Below are 18,262 nucleotides of genomic sequence, written 5' to 3'. Positions count from 1 at the left end.
CGCAGGCTCTCCTCCATCCATGGCGTAGAAATGGAAATCGTGCGAACGGACCCCTGCTGTCTACCTAGGAAACCTCCTGCAGCTGTTTCTGTGGACTAAACCTTGGAAGTGAGAAATACGATCGCACCGGCACCTTCCGAGGCTCTCTCCAGGGTGTCTGACGTGCGTTTCCTCTGAACCCCTCCAATGCCGAGGCGGGGACCAGGTATTGAGAGCCATCGTAATAAAGTTGAACCCCGACCTTCTCCTGTCCTTAACATTAGTGCGCGTTACGTGTTCCTGGGTGAATTCTAAAAACACATAAATAAAATATAGGTGATGCCGTTAACATCTGTAGCACACTCTTACAGGTGTAAAGGTGTGTTTTTTTTGTTTTTGTTTTTATTATTACACCCACAAAGTTAGCAAATGATCCTGACATGATTGCCTAGTTACGTGTTAATAGATAGATTTGGGAGTGACGCAAGGGTGCCTGCTTCATGTTCATTTTATTTTATGTTTGATTTATGTTAACGTAGAAGCAAGCTGGGGAAAATGTATTTCTTCTTCTGCCCAAGAGATGCTGGGTCAAGGGGCAGGAGGCCCCTGAACTCTGTGCAAATATATCTTCATCCGAATCCATCAGGATCAACGGTTGGGGGGCCTGCACTCAATCGTGGGGCTATCTATGTCTTTGGCTTTTATCTTAAGAAGGAAAGTGACATGGAAACCACACGCCCATGTCTGTTACAGGGAGTTGCCCTCCCAGGTAACCCGTCACGAGGTGGGAACGAGTCCTTCTCTACACTTTGGCGTTGCGATGAGTAACTCCAAAACCCAATCAGGAAAATTAAGCAGGAAGTTCCAACTTCATAGAGCCTGGCCCGTTTCAGACAGAAGACTTGGGCTCGATTACATATTTATCGGGCAGGAGGAGACGATGGTAGGTTCCTTATAAAGTGTGTCTTATTTTTGGTACCAGAATTCATTGGGACTAAAAGATATAAAATTCTCAAACTTCTTAAAAATTCAGCTCCCAGGCCATTCATTTTTTAAATATAATGCACGATAAGAAATTACTTATTTCTTTACAAATATTTATTTTTACATAAGACATCGAATACAAATAAATATTTGCAGAAAAGAGGCATACGTTTTAATATTTCCTTGCAGATAAAACTGTGTGATGTGACTAGCTGAAAGTCTGGGATGATCATTTTATTATATTTTAAATACTAAAAGGCATGAATTCATGCACCCGTGGGGTCCCTCGGCCTGGCCTGCGGGGTCGGGCCGAAACCAGCTCTTTGACATCCTCCCAGGGGTCCCGGATTGTGAGAGGGCGCAGGCCAGGCCGAGGGACCCCACTGGTGGACAATCGGGGTTGGGGAGGGACATGGGAGGTTGGCCAGCTGGGGAAGGACCATAGGAGGGCTCCAGGGCATGGCCAGCGCATCTCACTCAGTCCCAGTGGGCCGGACCCCAGCAGCGAGCTAACCTACCGGTCAGATCGTCTGCCCCCTGGTGGTCAGTGCACATATAAGCGACTGGTCGACCAGTACACTGTCTGCCCTCTGGTGGTCAGCGCGCATCATAGCGAGTGGTTGAGCAGCCTTAGCATATCATTAGATATTACATTTTGATTGGTTGAACGGACGACCAGACGACCAGACATTTAGCATACTTGGCTTTTATTATTTTAAATAATATTTTTATTGATTTCATAGAGAAAGGGAGAGGGAGAGACTCACTAGCCAGGGCTGTCAGCCCCAATAGAATGAGACTCCCCTGCCCTGAGTTATTGCCCGCAATAGGAGGTGCTATTGCTCAGGGCTGTCAGCCCCAATAGAATGGACTCATCTACCCTGAGTTATTGCCCGCAATAGGAGATGCTATTGCTCAGGGCCCTCAGCCCCAATAGAATGAGACTCAATTGCCCTGAGTTATTGCCCGCAATAGGAGGTGCTATTGATCAGGGCTGTCGGCCCCAATAGAATGAGACTCCCCTGCCCTGAGTTATTGCCCGCAATAGGAGGTGCTATTGCTCAGGGCTGTCAGCCCCAATAGAATGAGACTCCCCTGCCCTGAGTTATTGCCTGCAATAGGAGGTGCTATTGCTCAGGGCCGTCAGCCCCAATAGAATGAGACTCCCCTGCCCTGAGTTATTGCCCGCAATAGGAGGTGCTATTGCTCAGGGCCGTCAGCCCCAATAGAATGAGACTCCCCTGCCCTGAGTTATTGCCCGCAATAGGAGGTGCTATTGCTCAGGGCCGTCAGCCCCAATAGAATGAGACTCATCTACCCTGAGTTATTGCCCACAATAGGAGATGCTATTGCTCAGGGCTGTCAGCCCCAATAGAATGAGACTCAATTGCCCTGAGTTATTGCCCGCAATAGGAGGTGCTATTGCTCAGGGCTCTCAGCCCCAATAGAATGAGCCTCCCCTGCCCTGAGTTATTGCCCTGAATAGGAGATGCTATTGCTCAGGGCTCTCAGCCCCAATAGAATGAGACTCCCCTGCCCTGAGTTATTGCCCGCAATAGGAGATACTATTGCTCAGGGCCCTCAGCCCCAATAGAATGAGACTCACCTGCCCTGAGTTATTGCCCGCAATAGGAGATACTATTGCTCAGGGCTCTCAGCCCCAATAGAATGAGCCTCACCTGCCCTGAGTTATTGCCCTGAATAGGAGATGCTATTGCTCAGGGCTCTCAGCCCCAATAGAATGAGACTCCCCTGCCCTGAGTTATTGCCCGCAATAGGAGATGCTATTGCTCAGGGCCGTCAGCCCCAATAGAATGAGACTCCCCTGCCCTGAGTTATTGCCCGCAATAGGAGGTGCTATTGCTCAGGGCTGTCAGCCCCAATAGAATGAGACTCCCCTGCCCTGAGTTATTGCCCGCAATAGGAGATACTATTGCTCAGGGCTCTCAGCCCCAATAGAATGAGAATCAATTGCCCTGAGTTATTGCCCGCAATAGGAGATTGCTATTGCTCAGGGCCCTCAGCCCCAATAGAATGAGACTCCCCTACCCTGAGTTATTGCCCGCAATAGGAGGTGCTATTGCTCAGGGCTCTCAGCCCCAATAGAATGAGACTCCCCTACCCTGAGTTATTGCCCGCAATAGGAGGTGCTATTGCTCAGGGCTGTCAGCCCCAATAGAATGAGACTGACCTACCCTGAGTTATTGCCCGCAATAGGAGGTGCTATTGCTCAGGGCCGTCAGCCCCAATAGAATGAGACTCCCCTGCCCTGAGTTATTGCCCGCAATAGGAGGTGCTATTGCTCAGGGCCGTCAGCCCCAATAGAATGAGACTCCCCTGCCCTGAGTTATTGCCCGCAATAGGAGGTGCTATTGTTCAGGGCTCTCAGCCCCAATAGAATGAGACTCATCTACCCTGAGTTATTGCCCGCAATAGGAGGTGCTATTGCTCAGGGCTGTCAGCCCCAATAGAATGAGACTGACCTGCCCTGAGTTATTGCCCGCAATAGGAGGTGCTATTGCTCAGGGCTGTCAGCCCCAATAGAATGAGACTGACCTGCCCTGAGTTATTGCCCGCAATAGGAGGTGCTATTGCTCAGGGCTCTCAGCCCCAATAGAAAGAGACTGACCTGCCCTGAGTTATTGCCCGCAATAGGAGGTGCTATTGCTCAGGGCCGTCAGCCCCAATAGAATGAGACTCATCTACCCTGAGTTATTGCCCGCAATAGGAGGTGCTATTGCTCAGGGCTCTTGGCCCCAATAGAATGAGAGGCTCCCGTGGGGCTCTTGTCCGCGATAGGAGACTCGCCTGCCCCGTGGTGTTGCCCCCTATAGATTGAGACCCTCTCTATGATGCAGTCACCTGTGGCCTGAATCTCTCCCTTATCCTCTGAGCGGCTAGAACATTGAATTGAAAACACACTGAAAATCTGTGGAGAGAAACTCCATGAGGTCTAGTGATTTGGATTACATTCATGATTGGGCTGAGTTGGACCCTTTTGACCTTCCTTCATTAAAGTTGTGAACAACTATTTTGCTACCAGATGCCCTGGTCAATAGCACCTCCTATTGAGGGCAATAACTCAGGGCAGGGGAGTCTCATTCTATTGGGGCTGACAGCCCTGATCAATAGCACCTCCTATTGTGGGCAATAACTCAGGGCAGGTGAGTCTCTTTCTATTGGGGCTGACGGCCCTGAGCAATAGCACCTCCTATTGCGGGCAATAACTCAGGGTAGGTGAGTCTCATTCTATTGGGGCTGAGAGCCCTGAGCAATAGCACCTCCTATTGCGGGCAATAACTCAGGGCAGGTGAGTCTCATTCTATTGGGGGTGAGAGCCCTGAGCAATAGCACCTACTATTGCGGGCAATAACTCAGGGCAGGTCAGTCTCATTCTATTGGGGCTGAGGGCCCTGAGCAATAGCACCTCCTATTGCGGGCAATAACTCAGGGCAGGGGAGTCTCATTCTATTGGGGCTGAGAGCCCTGAGCAATAGCACCTCCTATTGCGGGCAATAACTCAGGGCAGGGCAGTCTCATTCTATTGGGGCTGACAGCCCTGAGCAATAGCACCTCCTATTGCGGGCAATAACTCAGGGCAATTGCGTCCCATTCTATTGGGGCTGAGGGCCCTGAGCAATAGCACCTCCTATTGTGGGCAATAACTCAGGGCAGGGGAGTCTCATTCTATTGGGGCTGAGGGCCCTGAGCAATAGCACCTCCTATTGCGGGCAATAACTCAGGGCAGGGGAGTCTCATTCTATTGGGGCTGAGGGCCCTGAGCAATAGCACCTCCTATTGCGGGCAATAACTCAGGGCAGGGGAGTCTCATTCTATTGGGGCTGACAGCCCTGAGCAATAGCACCTCCTATTGCGGGCAATAACTCAGGGCAATTGCGTCCCATTCTATTGGGGCTGAGGGCCCTGAGCAATAGCACCTCCTATTGCGGGCAATAACTCAGGGCAGGGGAGTCTCATTCTATTGGGGCTGACGGCCCTGAGCAATATCACCTCCTATTGCGGGCAATAACTCAGGGCAGGGGAGTCTCATTCTATTGGGGCTGAGGGCCCTGAGCAATAGCACCTCCTATTGCGGGCAATAACTCAGGGCAGGGGAGTCTCATTCTATTGGGGCTGAGGGCCCTGAGCAATAGCACCTCCTATTGCGGGCAATAACTCAGGGCAGGGGAGTCTCATTCTATTGGGGCTGAGAGCCATGAGCAATAGCACCTCCTATTGCAGGCAATAACTCAGGGCAATTGAGTCTCATTCTATTGGGGCTGACGGCCCTGAGCAATAGCACCTCCTATTGCGGGAAATAACTCAGGGCAATTGAGTCTCATTTTTTGGGGCTGACGGCCCTGAGCAATAGCATCTCCTATTGCGGGCAATAACTCAGGGCAGGGGAGTCTCATTCTATTGGGGCTGACAGCCCTGAGCAATAGCACCTCCTATTGCGGGCAATAACTCAGGACAGGGAAGTCTCATTCTATTGGGGCTGACGGCCCTGAGCAATAGCACCTCCTATTGGGGGCAATAACTCAGGGCAATTGCGTCCCATTCTATTGGGGCTGACGGCCCTGAGCAATAGCACCTCCTATTTCGGGCAATAACTCAGGGCAGGGGAGTCTCATTCTATTGGGGCTGACGGCCCTGAGCAATAGCACCTCCTATTGCGGGCAATAACTCAGGGTAGATGAGTCTCATTCTATTGGGGCTGACAGCCCTGAGCAATAGCACCTCCTATTGCGGGCAATAACTCAGGGCAGGGGAGTCTCATTCTATTGGGGCTGACAGCCCTGAGCAATAGCATCTCCTATTGCGGGCAATAACTCAGGGCAATTGAGTCCCATTCTATTGGGGCTGAGGGCCCTGAGCAATAGCACCTCCTATTGCGGGCAATAACTCAGGGCAATTGAGTCCCATTCTATTGGGGCTGAGGGCCCTGAGCAATAGCACCTCCTATTGCGGGCAATAACTCAGGGCAGGGGAGTCTCGTTCTATTGGGGCTGACAGCCCTGAGCAATAGCATCTCCTATTGCGGGCAATAACTCAGGGCAATTGAGTCTCATTCTATTGGGGCTGAGAGCCCTGAGCAATAGCACCTCCTATTGCGGGCAATAACTCAGGGCAATTGAGTCTCATTCTATTGGGGCTGACAGCCCTGAGCAATAGCATCTCCTATTGCGGGCAATAACTCAGGGCAATTGAGTCTCATTCTATTGGGGCTGAGGGCCCTGAGCAATAGCACCTCCTATTGCGGGCAATAACTCAGGACAATTGCGTCCCATTCTATTGGGGCTGACAGCCCTGAGCAATAGCATCTCCTATTGCGGGCAATAACTCAGGGCAGGGGAGTCTCATTCTATTGGGGCTGACAGACCTGAGCAATAGCACCTCCTATTGCGGGCAATAACTCAGGGCAGGGGAGTCTCATTCTATTGGGGCTGACGGCCCTGAGCAATAGCACCTCCTATTGCGGGCAATAACTCAGGGCAGGGGAGTCTCATTCTATTGGGGCTGAGGGCCCTGAGCAATAGCATCTCCTATTGCGGGCAATAACTCAGGGCAGGGGAGTCTCATTCTATTGGGGCTGAAAGCCCAGGGCTATAGGATCTCCTATTGAGGGCAACAGGCCTGCACACGAGTGTCTCGTTCCATTGCAGCCAACAGCCACCTGTCATGGTGACTGAATGCCACGTGGAGACTTTGGGCCCCTTCTTTACATGTTCTGGTTGAACATTTCCTTCACAAACTCTTTAAGGAACCTTGGAAGAAGAGTCCAAATTCTCACAATTAAAAGAGTTCTGACCCCAATAATTTATCATCTAAAATGTCAGAGGAAGTAAGTCCTTTGAATGCTCCAGGGAAATAAATCTTTCCCGAGCTGGCAGCCAGACCCCTCTCCCATCCTAAGGAGCTGTTGTGTCCCCCACTCCAGAATAAATGTGTGTGTGTGTGTGTGTGTGTGTGTGTGTGTGTGTGTGTGTTTAAAAAGTTTTAAAATGCCTTTTGTAAGAGTTCATAAGCCTATAACCTTTAGGAACGATATAAATGAATTCAGTGGGGTTTGGATGCTACGGTGACAAAACCAGACCAAAAAGTTCTCCGATTAATTTTCACTTTATTGAAATGGTCATTCATGAGTGAAATAACATAGACATGTTCAGGGTTGAAATCTGGACCGTGTGTTCATAGGAATTTGCAGTTTGTCTTTATAGAAACAAATGATCGTGCACTTAAGCTCCGACTTCTTCTTTCTTCGACGAAGACCAAGGTGTTCACCTGTGAAATACGTTTTACAGTGAATGCTATGGAGGCAACGAACTCTCTGAACACACGGGGGGGGGGAGGGGGAAAGTCTCAGAAGACTAGATTTCAGCCCAGGAACCCTTTTCCTCCAAAATATATATGTTTCCTTCCTGAAAGGATGCTGACTGAACACAAAGGTGACAAAATATAGATTTTATTTTACCGATGGGCGCTTATGTTTTATTAGGAAGCAGCACAAATCATGAACTTTCCTGGGAAAGACTTCTGTGTTCTCTGGGACAGTGGTGTTAACACTGATGTATTTTTAAAATATATATTAACCGATCTCTCATATCACTTTATTATTCTGTTCACCTGAGCGTGGAATGGCCACCAGGTGGCGCTCAAATCTCTGGGATGGATTTACCCAGCCGGGCGTGGGCGTGCTTCTACATGTAAGGACATGTGTGTCTGTTATGTGGATAAGCTATACGGTCTGTTCATACACGCTTGGGTTTTAAACATATATTTTTACTGATTTCAGAGAGGAAGGGAGAGGGAGAGAGAGAAGCATCAATGATGAGAATTATCGGTCGGCTGCCTCCTTGCACGCCCCACCCTGGGGATGGAGCCCGCCACCCGGGCATGTGCCCTGACCTGGAATCGAACCCTGACCTCCTGGTTCGTAGGTCGACGTTCAACCGCTGAGCCACGCCGGCCGGGCTGACCCTTTCTTATTGAATGATCCTTCCAGCAAGTCTCAGCGTCTGCCTTGAACTCGACCCAGGTTTCTCCAGAAGTTGTTCCTGGAGCATCGAAGTCCATGTGAATTCTGTGATGAGAAAATAACATTGGCTCAAAGGTAAATGTCCAGGCTGTTCTCCTCCTGGCCCGTCGCCCCCATTTCCAACGTGAGCACAGGAGGGCCTGCCCCCAGCGTCCCCCCGGTCAGAGGCCTTTCGTTTAACGCTCCGTGCGGCGGGGAAGTCAGCAGGTGGGACGGGAGCCGCTCAGTCAGGAAAACATGATGGGGTTCCATCTGGTTAGACACTTATTATTACTAGAGGCCCGGTGCACAAAATTCGTGCACGGGGATGTGTGTTCCTCAGCCCAGCCTGCACCCTCTCCAATCTGGGACCCCTCGAGGGATGTCCGACTGCCTGTTTAGGCCCAATCCTACTGGGATCGGGCCTAAACGGGCAGTCGGACATCCCTCTCCCAATCCAGGACTGCTGGCTCCCAACTGCTCACCTGCCTGCCTGCCTGATTGCCCCTAACCGCTTCTGCCTGCCAGCCTGATCACCCCCTAACCACTCCCCTGCCAGCCTGATTGATGCCTAACTGCTCCCCTGCCAGCCTGTTTGCCCTTAACTGCTCTCCCCTGCAGGCTTAGGTCCCCCCCCAACTTCCCTTCCTTGCAGGCCTGGTCCCTCCCAACTGCCCTCCCCTGCGAGCCTGGTCACCCCTAACTGCCCTCCCCTGCAGGCTTGATTGCCCCCAACTGCCCTCCCTTGCAGGCCTGGTCCCTCCCAACTGCCCTCCCCTGCTGGCCATCTTGTGGCGGCCATCTTGTGTCCACATGGGGGCAGGATCTTTGACCACATGGGGGCAGCCATCTTGTGCGTTGGAGTGACGGTCAATCTGCATATTACTCTTTTATTAGATAGGATTTTTACTGTTTAATCCTCACCCGAGGATGTTTTCCCATTGGTTTTTAGAGAGAGAGTGGAAGAGAGAGGGAGAGACAGAGAGAAACATTGATGTGAGAGAAGCACATCAATGGGTTGCCAACTGCACGCGCTCCGACCAGGGCCCGGGCTGGGGAGGAGCCTGCAACCGAGGTACATGCCCTTGACCGGAATCGAACCCGGGACCTTTCGGTCCACAGGCCAACGCTCTATGCACTGAGCCACACCAGCCAGGGCAATAGTTATTTTTGAAAAGAGGGGGCCAGGCAGGCCAGCAGGAGGCAGTGTGTGTGTGGGGGGGCGTTTCCTTCAGAAAGCATGATACAGCCACAATAGACTTAAAGAAAGATAGCACAGAGGCCGAGCGTGGGAAGCGTTTACTCACGGTTTCCCCTGCGTGGCTTCCCCTCCCCTGTGCCCACGTCCTCTTCTCTCTGCTGTGCCGTCCACGGGTCCTCGGAGAGACGGCTGGGCTTCACCTCCCACCTCTGCCTGAGGGTATCGATCCACACTAATCAGAGGGGATATGCTAATTAGACCCATGACCCAACGTCTTCCAGACGTCCAACTTCCTTCTGGACAGTTAGGGGGCGACCATGCCGGCAGGGGGCAGTTAGGGGGTGACCGGGTCAGCAAGGGGGCAGTTGGGGGGCAGCCAGGCCAGTAGGCAGGCAATTTGGTGTCACCCAGGCAGGCTGGCAGGGGGACAGTTGGGGGGCAGCCAGGCAGGCCAGCAGGGGGGTGGTTGGGGGGGCAGCCAGGCAGGCCAGAAGGGGGGTAGTTGGGGGGGGCAGCCAGGCAGGCCAGAAGGGGGGTAGTTGGGGGGGGGGCGGCCAGGCAGGCCAGCAGGGGGGTAGTTGGGGGGGGCGGCCAGGCAGGCCAGCAGGGGGGCAGTTAGGAGGGCGGCCAGGCAGGCCAGCAGGGGGGTGGTGGGGGGGGCAGCCAGGCAGGCCAGAAGGGGGGTAGTTGAGGGGGGGGGCGGCCAGGCAGGCCAGCAGGGGGGTAGTTGGGGGGGCGGCCAGGCAGGCCAGAAGAGGGGTAGTTGGGGGGGGCAGCCAGGCAGGCCAGAAGGGGGGTAGTTGGGGGGGGTGGCCAGGCAGGCCAGAAGGGGGGGTAGTTGGGGGGGGCGGCCAGGCAGGCCAGAAGGGGGGTAGTTGGGGGGGGCGGCCAGGCAGGCCGGCAGGGGGGTAGTTGGGGGGGCGGCCAGGCAGGCCAGAAGGGGGGGTAGTTGGGGGGGGCAGCCAGGCAGGACAGAAGGGGGGTAGTTGGGGGGGGCGGCCAGGCAGGCCAGAAGGGGGGGTAGTTGGGGGGGGCGGCCAGGCAGGCCAGAAGGGGGGGTAGTTGGGGGGGGGCGGCCAGGCAGGCCAGCAGGGGGGTAGTTGAGGGGGGCGGCCAGGCAGGCCAGCAGGGGGGTAGTTGGGGGAGGTGGCCAGGCAGGCCAGATGGTGGGGAGTTGGGGGTGGCCAGGCCAATACAGGGGTAGTTGGGGGGGGGCGGCCAGGCAGGCCAGCAGGGGTGTAGTTGAGGGGGGGGCGGCCAGGCAGGCCAGAAGGGGGGTAGTTGGGGGGGCAGCCAGGCAGGCCAGCAGGGGGGTAGTTGGGGGGGGCGGCCAGGCAGACCAGAAGGGGGGGTAGTTGGGGGGGGCAGCCAGGCAGGCCAGAAGGGGGGGTAGTTGGGGGGGGGCGGCCAGGCAGGCCAGCAGGGGGGTAGTTGGGGGGGCGGCCAGGCAGGCCAGCAGGGGGGTAGTTGGGGGAGGTGGCCAGGCAGGCCAGATGGTGGGGAGTTGGGGATGGCCAGGCCAATACGGGGGTAGTTGGGGGGGGACGGCCAGGCAGGCCTGCAGGAGGGTAGTTGGGGGGGCGGCCAGGCAGGCCGGCAGGGGGGTAGTTGGGGGGGGCGGCCAGGCAGGCCAGCAGGGGGGTAGTTGGGGGGGGCAGAGAGGCAGGCTAGCAGGGGGGTAGTTGGGGGATGGCCAGGCAGGCCAGCAGGGGGGTAGTTGGGGGATGGCCAGGCAGGCCAGCAGGGGGCAGTTGGGGGCGGCAAGGCAGGCCAGCAGGGGGGCAGTTGGGGGGCAGCCAGGCTGGCAGGGGGGCAGTTGGGGGGCAGCCAGGCCGGCAGGGGGGCAGTTGGGGACAGCCAGGCTTGGAGGGGGGCAATTGGTGGGCGGCCAGGCAGGCCAGCAGGAGGGCAGTTAGGGGGTGGCCAGGCAGGCCAGCAGGGGGGCAATTGGGGGGCAGCCAGACCTGCCAGCAAGGGGGCAGTTGGAGGGCAGCCAGGCCAGCAGAGGAGCAGTTGGGGGGCAGCCAGGCCAGCTGGCAGGGGGGCAGTTGGGGGGCGGCCAGGCCAGCAGGGGGGCAGTTGGTGGGCGGCCAGGCAGGCCAGCAGGGGGTAGTCGGGGGGCAGCCAGGCCAGCTGGCAGGGGGGCAGTTGGGAGGCGGCCAGGCTGGCAGGGGGGCAGTTGGGGGGCGGCCAGGCTGGCAGGGGGGCAGTTGGGGGGCAGCCAGGCAGGTGAGTGGTTAGGAGCCAGCAGTCCCGGATTGCGAGAGGGATCGGGCCTAAAGCGGCAGTCGGACATCCCCTGAGGGGTCCCTCATTGGAGAGGGTGCAGGCGGTCTGCACGAATTTCATGCACCGGCCGCTAGTCTATCTCTATAAAAACCTAAGCGACTGTTACGGCCGGTCGCTATGACGTGCACTGACCACCAGGGGGCAGACGCTCAGTGCAGGAGCTGCCCCCTGGTGGTCCGTACGCTCCCACAGCCAACCTCCCAATGTCCCTCCCCCGCCCCCCGCCCCCCCCACCTCTCCCGCCCAGCAGATCAGGACTGAGCTAAACGGCCCGATCGGCCCCAGTCACCAGCCAGGCCCAGGGACCCCACTCGTGCACGAATTCGTGCACCGGGTCTCTATGAACTAAACAGTCAGCCACCTCTGGACGTAGACTTTTTTCTATTTTCCCAAGTAGTGTATTGACGAGCTCTTTTACAACCCCCACCCCCTGTGTTGGGAGCCGCCCACTGTCCTCACTGGCAGAGAGGTGTGGACGGGAACCCGGAGGCTGGAGACCTTGAGGCTCTGAAAGGTCAGAGCCAACCACCCTCTGTCTGGTGGAGACAATGGGAGCTGAAGCAACTCCCACCTCTTAGTTTTATGTGAATCCCGGCTGACGGGCTGTTACTGGAATTGCCCGCCTAAGGGCTATGGTGTGTCCCACAATCTGAATAAAAGGGATCGCTAGGCCGGAGCAGAGCCGAGTCCTTCCCCTGGAGTGGGGCTCCCGCCTGGCCCCCAATATTCCCAAATTTATACTTTCTTGTCTAGTCTCTTTCATTTGTGTGCGGCCTCCTCCAGAGCCCGAACCCCGAACCTAAACCCTGAACCCCACGCGGGACGTGGGGGGGGCGGGACGCTCGCACCCCCGTAAAAAAATAAAAATAAGAACCACAATGAAAACCCACAGAGGACCAGGAGGGAAGGCCTAGGGTCTTGTCTGCGGTGAGATGCCAAGCGGGTCCCTCAGATGACCCCGGCCGCGCTGGGTCCATCCGTGGCCCCCACGGAACACGCGGCGTGCACGTGGCTCCACGCCGCCCTCCCGGGTTGGCTTAAGGTTCCGTGGCCGGAGCCCGTGTTGGCATAGGCAGCGTCTTGGAGGCGTTCGACGTGCAATCTGACACCCACTGGTTTTCCTCGTGGCCCCGAAACTCCGAAAACAGAGGCGGGGGGAGGGCCCGTGCCTGGGGCTCTCGGGGCAGCTGGGGTCTGTGCCCGGGAGGGGCGCGCGGGGCGCCGGGACCGGGAGGCGCTTGGCTGAGCTGGCGAAGATGCATCAACCACAAACACATCCTCTCGGAGAAGGACAAGGCCGTGCCCTTAGGGGTCTGTGCCCTCTGCTTGACCTCTGGGAGCTGACAGACAGGCCACTCCAGCCCAGGTCAGGGGGCTCTTTCTCCCACCCTTGTCCTGAAAGCAGGAGGCAGGGTTAAGGGAGGTCTTGGGATTTCAGAGAGAGGAAGGAAGAGGGGGAGGAGAGAGAGGAGAGAGAGAGAGAGAAACATCCGTGATGAGAGAGAATCATGGACCGGCTGCCTCCTGCACGCCCCACACTGGGGATCGAGCCCACCGCCCGGGCCTGTGCCCTGACCGGGAATCGAACCCTGACCTCCTGGTTCCCAGGTTGACGCTCATTCACGGAGCCACGCCGGCCGGGCTGGGAGGGTGGGTCTTGTTCTGCCAACGTGGGCATACGATTGGGGAGGAGTCCCTTCACCGTGTACCTTCACGCCTGCGCCTCGAACTCTGGGATAAACATTGGCCGATGACCCTTTCGCCCAGGCGCTGCCCAGGCCCCGTGGTCAGCGCTTTAGGTTTTCTGGTTGGCACGGTCTTCTGACCGCCCCCCCCCCCGCCCCCCCACGCCCCCCAAGGCCCCCCAAGGCCCCCTTCAGGAGAGCCCTGACCCCCGGTTGCTGAGACGGTTCCCTGAGATGAAGTGCAGCATTTTTACAGGCGTGGCTGACGCCCTCGAAGGCCGCTGGGCCCGGCCGCTGTGGTCAGGGGTTGAGCGTTGACCTCCGAACCAGGAGGTCACGGTTATTGTTTGTTAGAGTTAGGGTTAGGGTTAGGGTGATGGGGTTAGGGTTAGGGTGATGGGGTTAGGGTTAGGGTGATGGGGTTAGGGTTAGGGTGATGGGGTTAGGGTGATGGGGTTAGGGTTAGGGTGATGGGGTTAGAGTGATGGGTTAGGGTTTTAGGGTTAGGGTTAGAGTTATACGGTTATGGTTATAGGGTTAGAGTTATATGGTTAGGGTTATAGGGTTAGGGTTATAGGAAGGAGGTCACAGTTTGATTCCCGGTCAGGTTACAGGCCCGGGTTGTGGGCTCCATCCCCAGTGTGGGGCGTGCAGGAGGGAGTCGATCCATGATTCTCTCTCATCATGGATGTTTCTCTCTCTCTCCCTCTCCCTTACTCTCTGAAATCAATAAAAATATATTTATTTTTTTTTTAAAGTCGCTGGTACCCCCACTTTCAAGACGTAGAAATGGGTGCAGGTAACAGCTGCTACGTCGTGGGCCTGGGAGCCACGCGTGGGTCCACTGGCTACTAACCCGGAGCTCAATCCACCTGGCCCCCTCCTTCTCCGTACCCCTTCTCTCCCCCACCCCGCTTAGGGGCCCCGCATCTCTGAATCACCCCAACATTCAGCCTCACACTCCTCGGGAGGAAGTCGGACCAGACTCCGCTCCCCCCTCCCTCGAGGCGGGTGCTGAGTCACTTCCTGTGACGGAGCATTGAGAGCCGAGAGCCAGCCCAACCACAGAGTCGGTCCAGTTCTCCAAGGAACCTCCCTCCCTGGGGTCTCAGAGGAGGGGGAGCCCCCCACATACCGGCCAGGACCTCCTCCTCCCCACCCTCCTCTGCAGCCTCTCCTTTGGGGTTCACTCACTCCCACCCTGAAGCTCACCAAACCAGGCGGGGCTCGCTCTAACCAGAGCGACGGGCACCTCGTCCGGCACCCCCTCGAATATCCACCCTGTCCCTCTCCATCGCAGGGAGCCCCCCAGATTTAAACCGAGGACACACACGCAGAGCGATGACCGAGGGATGTCACGGGCCTCGTTGGTTCCAGATCGGGGCGAACACGGCTCTCACTTCCCGTTGTCCTCACAGGGCCAGGCCGTCCGAGGGGCTGCCCACAGGGCAGTGGGCCTGTGACCTGGGGCCCGGCTGCGGCAGGGATGGCAGGGATCGGGGTCGGCATCGCCAGGCCGAACCACGTGGCTTTACTCTTCTCACCTGCAAAACTCAGGGGCCCTGGCCGGTGTGGCCCAGTGGACAGAGCGAGGGCCCGCGGCTGAAGGGTCCCGGGTTCCATTCCCATCAGGGGCACAGGCCCGGGTTGCAGGCTCGATCTCCAGTGTGGGGCGTGCAGGAGGCAGCTGATCCAGGATTCTCTCTCCTCATGGATGTTTCTCTCTCTCCCTTCCTCTCTGACATCCATAAAAGTACATGTGAAAACACACACACACAGACACGTGCCAAGCTTTTGCTGTGAACGTGGAGACGCTGTGAAAACACACTTCCTGGCGCAGGAGCGGTCCCCCTGAGGGCCCGGCCGGCCGGCCTGCTCTTCTCGGCTCCCCGACCTGGGGGAGCACCGGGGCCGTTCCAAGCGCAGCACTTACCACGAAGCGTTCGCTGTGTGGGGTACAGCGTGCCTCTTGGGGTTGGGGGTTTGGGGTGGGTCGCCAGCCCGAGCTGGTGCGCTGGGAGCGTCCGCCCTCCCGCGGGGCCAGCGGCCTCCTCTCTGCCGGGGAGCATCCCGGCCGCTGGGCCCGCCGCAGCTGAGCGCCATCAGGGCCGCGTGTGATCGCAGAGCCAGATGCGGGTGTTAACGCCGAGCCTCCAGCGCTGGCTCTGCCCTAGCCCAGTGGTCGGCAAACTCATCCGTCCACAGAGCCAACTATCAACAGCACAACGACCGACATTTCTTTGGAGAGCCACACTTTTTAAACTTAAACTTCTTCTAAGGCCACTTCTTCAACATAGACTCGCCCAGGCCGCGGTGTTTTGTGGAAGAGCCTCACTCCAGGGGCCCAAGAGCCGCCTGTGGCTCGCGAGCCGCGGTTTGCCGACCACGGCCCTAGAGTGTTTCTGAGCGGCGTCCGCTTCCCCGTCCCACCTGTTTCCTTATTCCCTTCTCTCGTCCTTTTTCTCTTCACGGGGGAGCAGAAACAGTTTTAGTCAAAACCAGGGACACCTGGGCAGGGCCCCGCGTTCCCCAAAGCGATGTTTTACTGATTTGAGAGAGAGAAGCATCCATTGGTTCTTGTCTGGGCCCCGGGCAAAGACTGAACCCACAACCCTCAGTATCAGCACGACGCTTTCGAGCCACAGGCGGCTCTTTGGCCCCTGGAGTGTGGCTCTTCCACAAAACACCACGGCCTGGGCGAGTCTATGTTGAAGAAGTGGCGTTCGAAGAAGTTTAAGTTTAAAAAATGTGGCTCTTTCCAAGGAAATGCCAATCGTTGTGCTGTTGATATCTGGCTCTGTGGACGAATGAGTTTGCCGACCGCCGGGCTAACCAACTGAGGGACTCGGCCAGGCACTCGGTGCCCCCAGGGGCTCAGTCCTTCTCCTGCTGCCTCAGCCCTTGGCTCACGGACTTTATTTGCCCAAGAAGCCCCTCTGCCATCTTGGTCTGTGCACTCGGCTCCCTGATCTTTGCACTCGGCACCCTGGTCTGTGCACTCGGCACCCTGGTCTGTGCACTCGGCACCCTGGTCTGTGCACTTGGCTCCCACTCGCACCCTTCGTTCTGAAACCCCGTGGTGGGGTCCCATGGCCCTGAGGTCAGCGGACCAGCATGGCCAGCACGGCTCCTAGTTTCTTCTCGGACCTCGAACTCCAGCCGCCGCACACTGGCCTCTGCCTGTCCTCACACGGCCTTCCTTCCCCCACGCCTGGCGTCCGGACCTGTTCTTCTCCTCTCTCTCCCCGGGACGCCCTGTCTGTCTCCCCTGACCCCCCCTCGCCCCCCCCCCCACACACACACACTGAGTGGCCAGATTATTATGCGTTCAGAGGTCATCATCATCTGGCCACTCGGTGTACATATGACTGCCATAGCATTGTGGAAGTAAAAGCAAGGATTAGTAGAAATAACGATTTGACTGCTAAGTAAATGGTGGCTGCTCTTGCTGGCTATAGTTGACAATCTTGCGAAAATAAGAAAAACCTGTTCCCAGCGGGGAATTTCTCTTACCTTCAGGTCCAGGGGAACGTTGGGCTTTAAAGTCAGCGTCTAAGAGAAAAATCATGCACAGCCAAAAATAACCCTAGAAAAATCCTTTAAACTCTGTAAAGTTCAAAGCACGCATTTCGTTTGCGGTCCACGGCGGGGAGAAGAATTGGAACCATTCCCCCAAACCTTTCCATCCTTTTCTTTTTTCTTTTCCCCTGAACTTGCATTACCTTTTCAGGGTTCATTGTATCTGTTGTTTCACATAACGAGTCAACCCATCTTAGCTCCATGGTTGAGCCTCCACCTAGGAACCAGGAGGTCAGGGTTCGATTCCCTGGTCAGGGCACAGGCCCGGGTTGTGGGCTCCATCCCCAGTGTGGGGCGTGCAGGAGGCAGCCGATCCGTGATTCTCTCTCATCATGGATGTCTCTCTCTCTCTCTCTCTCTCTCTCTCTCTCTCTCTCTCTCTCTCTCATTCTCTCTCTCTCTCTCTCCCCCTTCCTCTCCGAAATCAACAAAAATTATTTTTAAAAAAGAGAGAGAATCAGCTCATTGGGTGTGGAGCTCTGAGAATCAATCTTGGGCGTCACTGACTCTCAGATGCCCGTCTGCCTCCTCCTTCAACCCCTGCGACAGCCCCAAGGCCGCTAACATACACGTTCATGCGGTGGATCCCGCACAAAACGTCAGCCTTTTCTCCCCAAGTTCTCTCTCTATTTTTTTTTAACACACAGAAGTGCAGACAAGTATCATTCCTCTCTGTCCAAACGAGGGCCTTTTTCCTCCAAACCCGAACACGCGACAGAAACCGAGTACGTGAGCCCGGGGGGACTACGGGACGCCCCTCCCACGGACGCTCCCCCTCCGGACGGCGTGCCTTTCGGAGCCGGACGCTCTCGCTCGGCCGCCGCCGTGGAAAACGGGGCCACAGTTGCATTCATTGTTCCGTGAGCTCGTCCGCACCGCTCAACCCACCGACAGCAATGAATGTTGATTGTGACCTTTGACCACCGCGCCTCGGCCCGGGGGTGGGGGCGTCCCGCCGCCCGCGGACTCGGAAGCCGTCGAGGAGTAGGTAGCGGGTAGGTAGGTAGGTAGGTAGGTAGGTTGGCAGGTGATGGTTAGCCGTAGGCAGGTAGGTAGGTTGGCAGGTGATGGTTAGCCATAGGGTACAATCAACGGTCGATGGTTTTGACTTTAACTCCAAACTCACCGACAGCGTTGAATGTTCACTGAAGCAAACCTCGTCCAACGCAGAACCGGCCGGCTCCCCCGTCCCTGCAGGTACCGGGCGGGGAGGGGGTGGGGGACAGACAGCGGAGTCGCTTGAAGCCATGTCCAAAAGGAGTAAGAACGGCCCGGCCGGCGTGGCCGAGGGGTTGAGCGTCAACTTATGAACCAGGAGGTCAGGGTTCGATTCCCGGTCAGGGCACAGGCCCGCGTTGCGGGCTCCATCCCCAGTGGGGGGCGTGCAGGAGGCAGCCGATCCGTGATTCTCTCCCATCATGGATGTTTCTCTCTCTCTCTCTCCCTCTCCCTTCCTCTCTGAGATCAATAAATATCTATCTATCTATCTATCTATCTATATAAAAGCCTAAACAACCGAACGACCTA

The 18,262-nt window shown here is 56.6% G+C and overlaps 2 non-coding genes across 2 annotated transcripts; both read right to left on the bottom strand.

Annotated features, from left to right (window-relative positions):
• Window positions 1-17,569: 17,569 nt before the first annotated feature.
• MIR181B (microRNA mir-181b) lies at window positions 17,570-17,649 on the bottom strand. The gene is given in 1 exon segment (NR_129125.2): window positions 17,570-17,649. It is a non-coding gene; the product is annotated as a microRNA mir-181b (primary transcript).
• Window positions 17,650-17,806: 157 nt separating this feature from the next.
• Window positions 17,807-17,888, bottom strand: MIR181A (microRNA mir-181a). The gene has a single exon (NR_129124.2). It is a non-coding gene; the product is annotated as a microRNA mir-181a (primary transcript).
• Between the last annotated feature and the right edge of the window lie 374 nt (window positions 17,889-18,262).

This window comes from Eptesicus fuscus, chromosome 24, assembly GCF_027574615.1.
Source record: "Eptesicus fuscus isolate TK198812 chromosome 24, DD_ASM_mEF_20220401, whole genome shotgun sequence".
Taxonomy (NCBI): domain Eukaryota; kingdom Metazoa; phylum Chordata; class Mammalia; order Chiroptera; family Vespertilionidae; genus Eptesicus; species Eptesicus fuscus.
Note: the sequence above shows the minus strand (reverse complement) of the source record. Positions and strands in the feature narration are given on the sequence as shown.